The sequence below is a fragment of the Neophocaena asiaeorientalis genome, unplaced genomic scaffold (assembly GCF_003031525.2).
Source record: "Neophocaena asiaeorientalis asiaeorientalis breed wild unplaced genomic scaffold, Neophocaena_asiaeorientalis_V1.1 scaffold359, whole genome shotgun sequence".
Classification (NCBI taxonomy): Eukaryota; Metazoa; Chordata; class Mammalia; order Artiodactyla; family Phocoenidae; genus Neophocaena; species Neophocaena asiaeorientalis.
The window spans coordinates 1,267,584-1,278,174 of NW_020174137.1; positions in this window are offsets into that span (position 1 = coordinate 1,267,584).

Below are 10,591 nucleotides of genomic sequence, written 5' to 3' on the forward strand. Positions count from 1 at the left end.
TATGGCACCCCCCCCCCCCCCCCCTCCATCTTCTATTTTTTGGAAGACTTTGAGAATGATTGGTGTTAATTCTTCTTTGAGTGTTTGGTAGAATTTACCAGTGAAACCATCTGGTCCTGGACCTTTGTTTTTTGCAAGGTTTTTAATTATTGGTTGAATCTCTTTACTGGTAATTTGCTCAGATTTTCTGCTTCTTCAAGATTCAGTCTTGGTAGGTTGTATATTTCTAGGAATTTACTCATTTCTTCCAGTTGTCCAATTTGGTGGCATATAATTGTTCATAGTAGTCTCTTATGATCCTTCATCTTTCTATTGTATCAGTTATGATATCTCCTTTTTCATTTATGATTTTTGAGTCTTCTCTTTTCTTCTTTGGGAGTCTAGCTAAAGATCTGTAAATTTTGTTTACCTTTTCAAAGAACCAGATCTTAGTTTCACTGACCTTTTTGATTCTCTTTTTAGTTTCTATTTCCACACTGTTATTTATTTCCTTCCTTTTACTAACTTTGGCCTTGTTTGCTCTTCCTCTTCTAGTTTCTTAAAATGTAAAGACAATTTATTTGAGATTTTTCTTGTTTCATGAGGTAGGAATTTATTGCTATGAACGTCCCACTTAGAACTGCTTTTGCTGCATCCCCTAAGTTTTGGGAAGTTGTATTTCTATTTTCATTTGTCTCAAGGTATTTTTTTCTTCTCTGTGGATTTTTTCTTTGATCCTTTGGTTATTCAGTAGCATGTTGTTTAATCTCCATACATTTGTGAATTTTCCAGTTTTCTTCTTGCAGTGATATTTAGTTTCATAGAACTGTGGTCAGAAATGAAGTTTGATATAATTTCAATGTTTTTAAAATTTATTAAGACTTGTTTTGTGGCATAATATGTAATCTTTCCTCTAGAATGTGTGCTTGAAAAAATGTGTATTCTGTTGTTGTTTTTTTGATGGAATTTTCTCTAAATGTATATTAAATCCTTCTGATCTACCATGTAGTTTAAGACCAATGTTTCCTTATTCACGTTCTCCCAGGATGAGCCATCCATTGATGTAAGTGAGGTATTAAAGTTCCTTACTGTTACTGTATTGCCATCTATCCCTTTAGGTGTTACTATTTGATTTATATATTTAAGTGCCCCTCTGTTGGGTGCAAAAATACTTAAAAATGTTACATTCTCTTGTTGGTTTGACTCCTTTACTCTTATGTAATGTTCTTCTTTGTCTCTTATTGCAGTCTTGTTAAAGTCCATTTCATCTGATGTAAGTATAGCTACCCCAATTTTCTTTTGGTTTTCATTTGCATGGAATTTCTTTTCCACCCATTCACTTTCACTTTGCATGTGTTCTTACAATTGAAAGAAGTCTCTTATAGGTAGCATATTGATGGGTTTTGTTTTTTTAATCCATTTAGCCACTGTATGTCTTTTGACTGGACAGTATAGTCCCTTTACTTTTAAAGTAATTATTGATAGGTATGTACTTATTGCCATGTTGTTAATTGTTTTCTGGCTGTTCTGTTCCTTCCACTAGTCTTCTCCTGTGCTCTTCCTTTGTAGATGGGTGACTTTCTGTAGTGGTATGGTTAGATTCCTTACTCTTTATCTTTTGTGAATCTATTATAGGTTTTGCTTTATGATTACAATGAGGCTTACTTATAACAAATCATATTAATAACAGTGTATTTTAAGTGGATATCAACCTAAGTTTTAATGTATTCCAAAGCTCTACGTTTTCTCTCTCCTCATTTTTTGTCACATATTACATCTTTATATATTCCTTAACCAATTGTTGTAGTTATAGATATTTTTTACTACTTTTGTATTATAACTAACTTTTATATTAGCTTTATAAGTAATTAATCCTTTACCTTGATTATATATTTACCCATCAGATTTATACTTTCATATGTTTTTCTTTTATTAGTACCCCTTCTTTTCAGCTTAAAGAAGTCCCTTTAACATTTCTTGTAAGGCTGGTTTAGTTGTGATAAACTCCTCTAACTTTTGCTTGTCTGGAAAACTCTTTATCTTGCCTTCAAATCTGAATAACTTTGCCAGGTAGAGTTTGCTTGGTTGGAAGTTTGTTTTGTTTTCCTTTCAGCATTTTAAATACATTGTGCCACTTATTTCTAGCCTGGGAAGTTTGTGCTGCAAAATCGGCTGTTAGTCTTATGGGGGTTCCCTTATATATAGCAAGTTGTTTTTCTCCTGCTATGTTCTAAGATTTTATCCTCATCCTTAACTTTTGATATTTTAATATGTGTTTTGCCCTGGGTCTCTGAGTTGATCTTATTTAGAACCCTCTGTGGTGCCTGAATCTGGATGTCTGCTTTCTTCCCTAGGTTAGGGAAGTTGTCAGCCATTATTTCTTCCGGTAGGTTTTCTGCCCCTTTCTCTCTTCTCCTTGTGGCACCTCTATAATGTGAATGTTAGTCCACTTGATGTTGTCCTGTATGTCCATTAAGCTATCTTCACTTTTTTATCATTGTTTTCTTTTTGCTGCTTTGATTGTGTAAGTTCTATTGCCTTGAGGGTTTACTGATTCGTTCTTATGGTTTATCCAGTCTTCAATTGGCATCTTCTGGTAGATTTTTTAGTTCAGTTGTTGTATTCTTCATCTCTGTGTCTTCTATCTGGTACTTATATTTTATATCTCTTTGTTGAAGTTATCACTATATTTATCCATTCTTCTCTTTAGTTCAGTGAGCATATTTATGACCATTATTTGGAATTCTTTATCACCTATCTTCATTTTTCTGAGTTTTTGTGTTCTTTCATTTGGAACATATTTCTCTGTTTCTTCATTTTCTTTGACTCTCTGTATTGGTTTCTTTCTAAGCATTAGATAAAACAGCCACCTCTCTCAGTTTTGAAAGAATAGCCTCATGTAGGAGATGAATCTTATCATTCAGTCCTTCCCCAGCTCTTGATTTTCTCTCAAATCTTTGTAATTATTCCTGAGGCCTATTTAATTTTTAGTGGCTCTCAGTACTTGAGGGTGTGCCAAGACCTGTCAGGGTCCCAAAGGGGAGTATCTCAGTCAGCATCCAGATTCAGGCTGATTGGAAGACCAGACCTTCAGGCAGCAGCTTTTAAAGTACCCAAATATATATGGTCCTGTGGGACCACAAATGTAAGTCCTGCTGGCCACCAGAGCCTGGTGATCTAGAGGTGTCCCCTCAGTGAGGAGTGCACACCAAAATCAGAATACCAGATGAGTGTGCGAGTTCCTCTCCAGGGGATACTGGTGACCTGGAGAAAGGGAGAAGGAAAGCACAAAGATGGCATCCACTGGCCTTCATCCCTGGAACATACCTTAGTAGGACCTTAGGAGTGTGCCAAACCAAGTCTGTCCCTCAGGCTGAAGCTTCCAGATAAACAAATATGCCTCTTTCACAGAAGGACTAGGGGTGTGTTTCAGTCTGCTGCCTGTGCAGTGCCCTTGGGGTGGTAACCTAAGAACTGTCTTTACCATTGTTATAGTCCTATGGGACCGAGCAACGCAAGTCCCCCTGGCTACCAGAGCCAGTCAGTCAGCAGGCATCCCTTGGGCAGCAGCCACAAAAACCAGAGAGCACAGCAGAGGAAGAGTGCAAATAGAGTGCCCACACTCTGTGGTCTCTGAAAAGGATTACAGTCAACCTTAGATGTGTGTTTAATTAGAAGCTTTTTTCACAGAAAGGCTGGGCTCCTCAGACTATATCCTCTTGCTGTGCCTATTGGGGGTAGAACTCTCACTAGGGTGAGAGTGGTACCCTCAAGTGTAAGCCCCACTAAGCGTTGGAGTCAGGGAGTCTTGACATGTTCCCTGGGTACTAGTCACAAAAGTCAGGGCACCTGAGGAGTGTCCATGCTCCTCTCTGGGAGATACTGATAAGCTGGATAGAGGCAGAGGTACACAAAGATGGCACCTGCCAGCCTCCATCCCTGTAATTTACCCCAGCAGCCCCCTAGATGTGTGTTAAATTAGATTTCTGCCCCACAGGCAAACACTTCAAGATAGACAAGTGAACCTTTTTCACATCAGGTCTGGGCAACTTCCAATCGATTGCCTCTGCACTTGTACCTGGGGCAAGTGAATCAGAGCACGTAAGTTCTTTAAAAGCCATTTCTCAGTTTTCTATAGCCTTGTGGATGTAAGCCCACTGGTTTTCAAAGCTAGATGTCTTGGGGGCTCCTCTCTCAGGTGCAGGTCTTAAATGTTGGGGAGACTGATGTGGGGTTCAAATTCTTCACTCAGCTCCAGGTGTTCAGTTCCCTCCCGCTTTTGGGTGAAGTTTATGGAGAGATTGTGTCTCAGCCTCTCCTATTTGCTTTGATGTGGATTTTGTCTTGTTTGCTGAATGTGTAGGAGTTACTCAGTTTTTTGTTTGTTTGTTTTCAGAGGAAACTATTCCATAGGTGGCTGTAGATTTTGGTGTCCTGTGGGAGGAGGTGAGTTCAGGATCTTCCTATGTTACCATACCAAACTAGAACTCCCCTCATCTCCAATTTTGAATAGCAAATTACTAAACTAAAAATTATATTTTTGCTTGTGATATCTGTTTAGGTTAGCTAAAGACCTGATTTGCCTCCTTGTCTATGTTTCAAGTGTTTGAGGAACAAAATATAATAGAACTGTAAATAAATTAGGTGTCAATCTAATAGACTTCAATTTCAGCAAATAGCTAAATTTCAAACTTTAAACCAAATGAAATAACATATAAAGGCAAGTATTAATGAAGAGTTCTGAGCTTGATATACGAATTTTAAATATATTCTTTTGACCTCAAAATATGAATGTGCAATTTCTATCATATGAATTGACCCATATAGAGATTTCTTAGAAGTAAAACAGATGGCAGAATAGTGCAAGTTTGTAGGTAATTTGACAAAATAAATAAAAACTTATATATAATGAAAGGAGAGAACCATCCCAAGCCATTGTTTTCAAAAGCATGTAAAATTCTATTTAGTTTAGACTTAGCCTTAATGAGAAGAGAATCCTGGGAATTATTACAATCTTGACTAACTGTACACTCAGCAAAGTGTGCAAAATGTGGTTAATAAAGTTAAAAGATCTTAATATTAATTCTTCATATGGTGGGATAAGGGCTAAATGGTCACCAATAAAATAGGCAATGCCCTACATATTTGTTTTCTCCTAGTACTAGACATGGTGTGTAGAGCTAAATGAGGGACTTATTTGTCAGCTATTAACTAGAAAGTTCTTTTCATGTATAACATACATATAAATGAGTTCACAAGTCCTAAGTGCATACATCAATGAGTTGATATAAACATACCACCATCATGTCAAGAAATAGAGTAGTAAGCAACACTGAAAACTTCCATCCATTGCTTCCTCCCAATTTCTACATCTGTTCTTCCAAAAGTTGTTGTCATAATCTTGTGTTCTAACCAGTTTATTTTTACTTTTTTATTGAACTCTCTATATATTATATTTTACTGAATATTTTATGTCTTTTTCAGTTAATGTTATATTTGTGATATTTATGCATGTCTAAAGCTTGTTAAATTACTATATGATATTCCATTGTATATAATAATTGTTTCTATCCATTCTATACTCAATAGAAATTTGGGCTTTTCCCAAATTTGGGCTATTATAAATAGTTTTCTTTTATACTTTTTTAAAATACAGTTTTCTTTTATATTGTATTTTGCCTTTATTCCTAGGTATTAGATAATTTTGAAGCTATTTTAACATTTAAAATTATATTTTTTATGTTTTCTGTCTGAAATGTATGAATACTATCAATTTTGCATGTGGAATTTATGTTCAGCAATCTTGCTGATGAATTCCTTGTAGACTCTTTGGGGCTTTCTACAGAAAGAATCATTGGTTTTCAAATAATTGCAAGTTTATTGTTTATTTCAAGTCCTTATGCATATGAATTTTTCTTTCCTTTTTATTACACTATGACCTCAAATGCAATATTGAATAGAATTGGTGACAGCTAACATTCTAATAAATGTTCCATCAATCTAATTTTTAATGCCAGTCTATTCTTGGATGTAATATATCTAAGAATTCCTTTTCAGAAGTTTTTTTCCAATTTAACTATGAAGCTCCTATAGGTGATTTTTTTTTTATACTCATCCTTCATTGGAGTTCATAATAAAGCTGTGGCTAAATATTTTCTTCATCTTCAAATATTGTTCTTGTTCCATTCTGTCTCTCTCTATTTCCTGTCATTATTTTTGTAGTTCCCTGTGCTCTGCCAAAATTCAAAATCTTATCTTCTAATTTTTCAATCATATTAAACAGTTTATTTCTAATATATCCAAAGCATATATAGAAAAGCCAATGTAATATTTACATATCCAATATGTATAATATATACATGTCCATTTCTAACATACTTAAATTTTCTGTGCATCTGTTTCTATTGTTCATTTGTTCTCTTTGTTTTCAGTTTGTCATGTGCTCTTTTCCTCTCATCTGCCAAAAATTACCAAAGTTTTGATTCATCAACTAACAAACACTGCATATAAAAATATACATTTGGTATTCTGGATCACGTTTCTTCCCCAATCATTTAATTTTTTAATTGCATTAGCCTGTAAATATAGACATTCTAGATTACCTTAACCCAGTCAGAGGTTATGATTCAAAATTAGGCTTCTTTTCTGTGAGGGCTTGTTTGTTTCTCATCCAGCTTTTCTCCTGTGCTGTAGTCCTTATAGGGTCTCAAACCAAAAATGAATGTGGATTTTCCAGAGTTCTTCCTTTACCCTTACACCTAGGATGAAGCCTTTACCTAGGCTTCTTCTAATTCACCTTTCTCCTAGAATGGAGAATTTTGTAAGGTTTCTTTTGCTCTCATCACCATGTACTAGTCATCACCATGTACTAGATGAGAATTCTATTTAGCTTCTAAGTCTCTCAGCTGCACTTTCAAAACCAGCAATGGATAAAAGTGGTGTCAAAGCCAGGTTTCTCTCTTTGGATTTTTATTCTTTTCTAGATCTTAACCCCAGAATTCCTCACTGAATTGGTAGCTCTCATTTCTCTTTAAGTATATTAAAAATACATTTTCCTAGTCCTCTAGTTATTTTCAGTAGGAAGTATGGTCCAATCGATTTCATCTTTTTTATTGAAGTATTTCAGTGTTCTGAAGACCTAGAGATAAAGCCTAAAGTAGATAATGCCAGCTCACAGCTAAAAGACCATCACTCATAAGACCAGTAAGAAATAGGACTACACTCTGTTCTACCTCTAGTCTGTTTATCTTACTTTTTTCCCAGGCAACTAGGTAAGTCCCATGAGACATCTTTGATGAAACCAAATATTGTAAAAAACTGAACATAGTTGGAGAGAAAGTTCAAGGAAATAACATTGTGCATAAACTTTGGGGTTTTTTTTCTGCTAGCTGTTTTACCAAGTAGCTAAATAGATGAACAAAGAATTGCAGCAAGAGAAGCACAGAAGACTCTAACACAGAAGACTCTAGAAGACAGATTTGTTGAAAGAATAGTCAATTTCCAGAGTACTGGTAATTAAATACACATTTCTATATACTTAGAGATATTTTAAAAGCAGATGAACTAGTCTGAATAGTCTAGATTTAATGACACCCATATCCTAATAGTTTATTTCTAAAAGTAGGTATATTCCGTGAATAGGTATATTCATGTTGCATACCCAGCACATGTAAGCTAGAATCTCTTAGTCACTTGGACTGATTGTGACTTCCTTTTGAAGCAGGGGCAAGAGGATATGGCTGTTAATATTTCCTCAAGGAAACAGCATATATTATGTCTCTGTAAATTTCATTTGTCAAATCAAAATCCCATTATTACACACAACTTAAAGTGAGTAGAACGTTCATCTTTCTATATGTTTGTAAAGCACATGATGAAAATATTTATTGACCAGTGGTGGACTGTGATAGCCACTAAGTCTCTATACCCAATATTTCACTCTCTCTGCTTTGAAGTTAGTTAGATATCACAGATGGCTTCAGTCAATGGAATGTGAATTAAAGTAATATTCAGGCAGATGCTTAAAGATCCAGTAAGCAATTTTCTATCCTCTTCATCCCTCTTCTACAGTGTTCCAGGTAGATACATCAACCTGGATCCAGGGGTGAGGATGACTGACAGAGGATAGAGCCTTGGCCAACATTTAATGAACATTTAAAATGAGCGAGGATCCCTGGACATGGTGACGGAGTAGAAGGACCTGAGCTCACCTCCTCTCAAAACAACAAAATCACAAATAACTGCTGAACAACCATCGACAAAAAAGGACTGGAACCTACCAAAAAGATATTCTACTTCCAAAGACAAAGAAGAACCCACAACGAGATGGTAGGAGGAATGCATTCATGATACAATCAAATCCCATACCCACTGGGTGGGTGACACACAAACTGGAAAATAATTATATCTCAGAAGTTCTCCCACAGGAGCAAGAGTTCTGAGCCCCATGTCAGGCTCCCCAGTCTGGGGGTCTGGCATCAGGAGGAGGAGGTCCCAGAGCATTTGGATTTGAAGGCCAGTGGGGATTGATTGGAGGTACTCCACAGGACTGGGAGAAAGAAAAGCCACTCTTAGAGGGCACACACAAGGTCTCGTGTGCACCATGACCCAGGAGAGAAAGTAGTGACTTCATAGAGGCTGGGCCATACCTACCTGCTGGTTTTGGAGGGTTTCTTGGGGAGATGGGGGGTGGCTCACTGCAAGGATAGTGGTGGTGGAGGTACTGGGGAGTGCTCAGTGGCATGGGCTCTCCTGGAGGCTGCCATTTTGATGCCAAGACCTGGCCCTACCTGACAGCCCAAAGGCTCCAGTGCTAGGATGCCTCAGGCATCCAACAAACAACAGGGCAGGAACACAGCCCCTCCCATCAGCAGATAGGCTGCTTAAGGTCTTCCTGAGCTCACAGCCTCCTGTAAACATATCCCTTGACATGGCCCTGCCCAACAGAATGACAATACCCAGCTCCACCCACCAGTGGGCAGGCACCAGTCCCCCCCCCACCAGGAAGTCTGCACAAGCTTCTTAGCCTCACCCACAAGAGGGCAGACAGCAGAAGCAAGAGGAACCATAATCCTGAAGGCTGTGAGACCACACAAACACAAAATTAGACAAAATGAGATGGTGAAGGAATATGTTACAGACGTGAGAAAACAATCTACTTGAAAAAAAATTCAGAGTAATGATAGTAAAGATGACCCAAGATCTCGGGAAAAGAATGGAGGCACAGACCAAGAGGATACAAGAAATGTTTAACAAAGATCTAGAGAACAAACAGAGATGAACTACAATAACTGAAATGAAAAATACACTACACTAGCAGAATAAATGAGGCAGAAGAATGGATAAGTGAGCCAGAAGATAGAATGGTGGAGAAATCACTTCCTCTGAACAGAATAAAGAAAAAAGAATGAAAAGAATTGAGGACAGTCTCAGAGACCTCTTCAACAAAATCAAATGCAGCAACATTTGCATTATAGGGGTCCCAGAAAGAGAAGAGAGAGAGAAAGTGCCTGAGAAAATATTTGAAGAGATAATAGCTAAAAACTTCTGACATGGGAAAGAAAATGATCACTGAAGTCCAGGAAGTGCAGAAAGTTCCATACAGGATAAACACAATGAGGAACATGCTGAGACACATATTAATCAAACTGAAAAAAATTAAAGACAAGGAGGAAATATTAAAAGCAACAAGGGAAAGCAACAAATGACATACAAGGGAATTTCCATAATGTTAGCAGCTGATTTTTCAGCAGAAATTCTACAGGCCAGCAGGGAATGGCACAATATGTTTAAAGTGATGAAAGGGAAAAACCTACAATCAAGAATACCCAGCAAGCCTCTCATTCAGATTCGATGGAGAAATCAAAAGCTTTATAGACAAGCAAAAGCTAAGAGAATTCAGCACCACCAAATCAGCTTTACAACAAATGCTAACAGAACTTCTCTAGGCAGAAAAGTCCGCAACTAGAAATAAGAAAATTATGAATGGGAATGCTCACTGGTGAAGGAAAACATACAGTAAAAGTAGGAAATCATCCACACACAAATATATCAACACCAGCAATCATGAGAAAAGGAGAATTCAAATTCAGGATATTGAAAATGTATTTGAAATTAAGAGACTAGCAAATTAAAAACAATCTTATATATATGTAGACTGCTATATCAAAACCTCACAGTAAACAAACCAAAAATCTACAATAGATGCACACACACAAAAAGAAAAAGGAATCCAAACACAACACTAAAGACAGTCATCATATCACAAGAGAACAAAAAAGGAAGGGAAGAAAAAAGACCTACAAAAGCAATCCCAAAACAATTAACAAAATGGCAATAAGACCATACATAACAGAATAACCTCAAATGTAAATGGATTAAATGTTCCAACCAGAAGCCATAGACTGGCTGAATGGATAAATAAATAGGACCCATATACAGGCTGTCTACAAGAGACTTACTTCATATCTAGGGACACATAAAGACTGAAAGTGAGGGGATGGAAAGAGATATTCCACGCAAATGGAAATCAAAAGAAAGCTGGAGTAACAATACTCATATCAGACAAAATAGACTTGAAAATAAAGACTGTTACAAGAGACAAGGAAGAAAA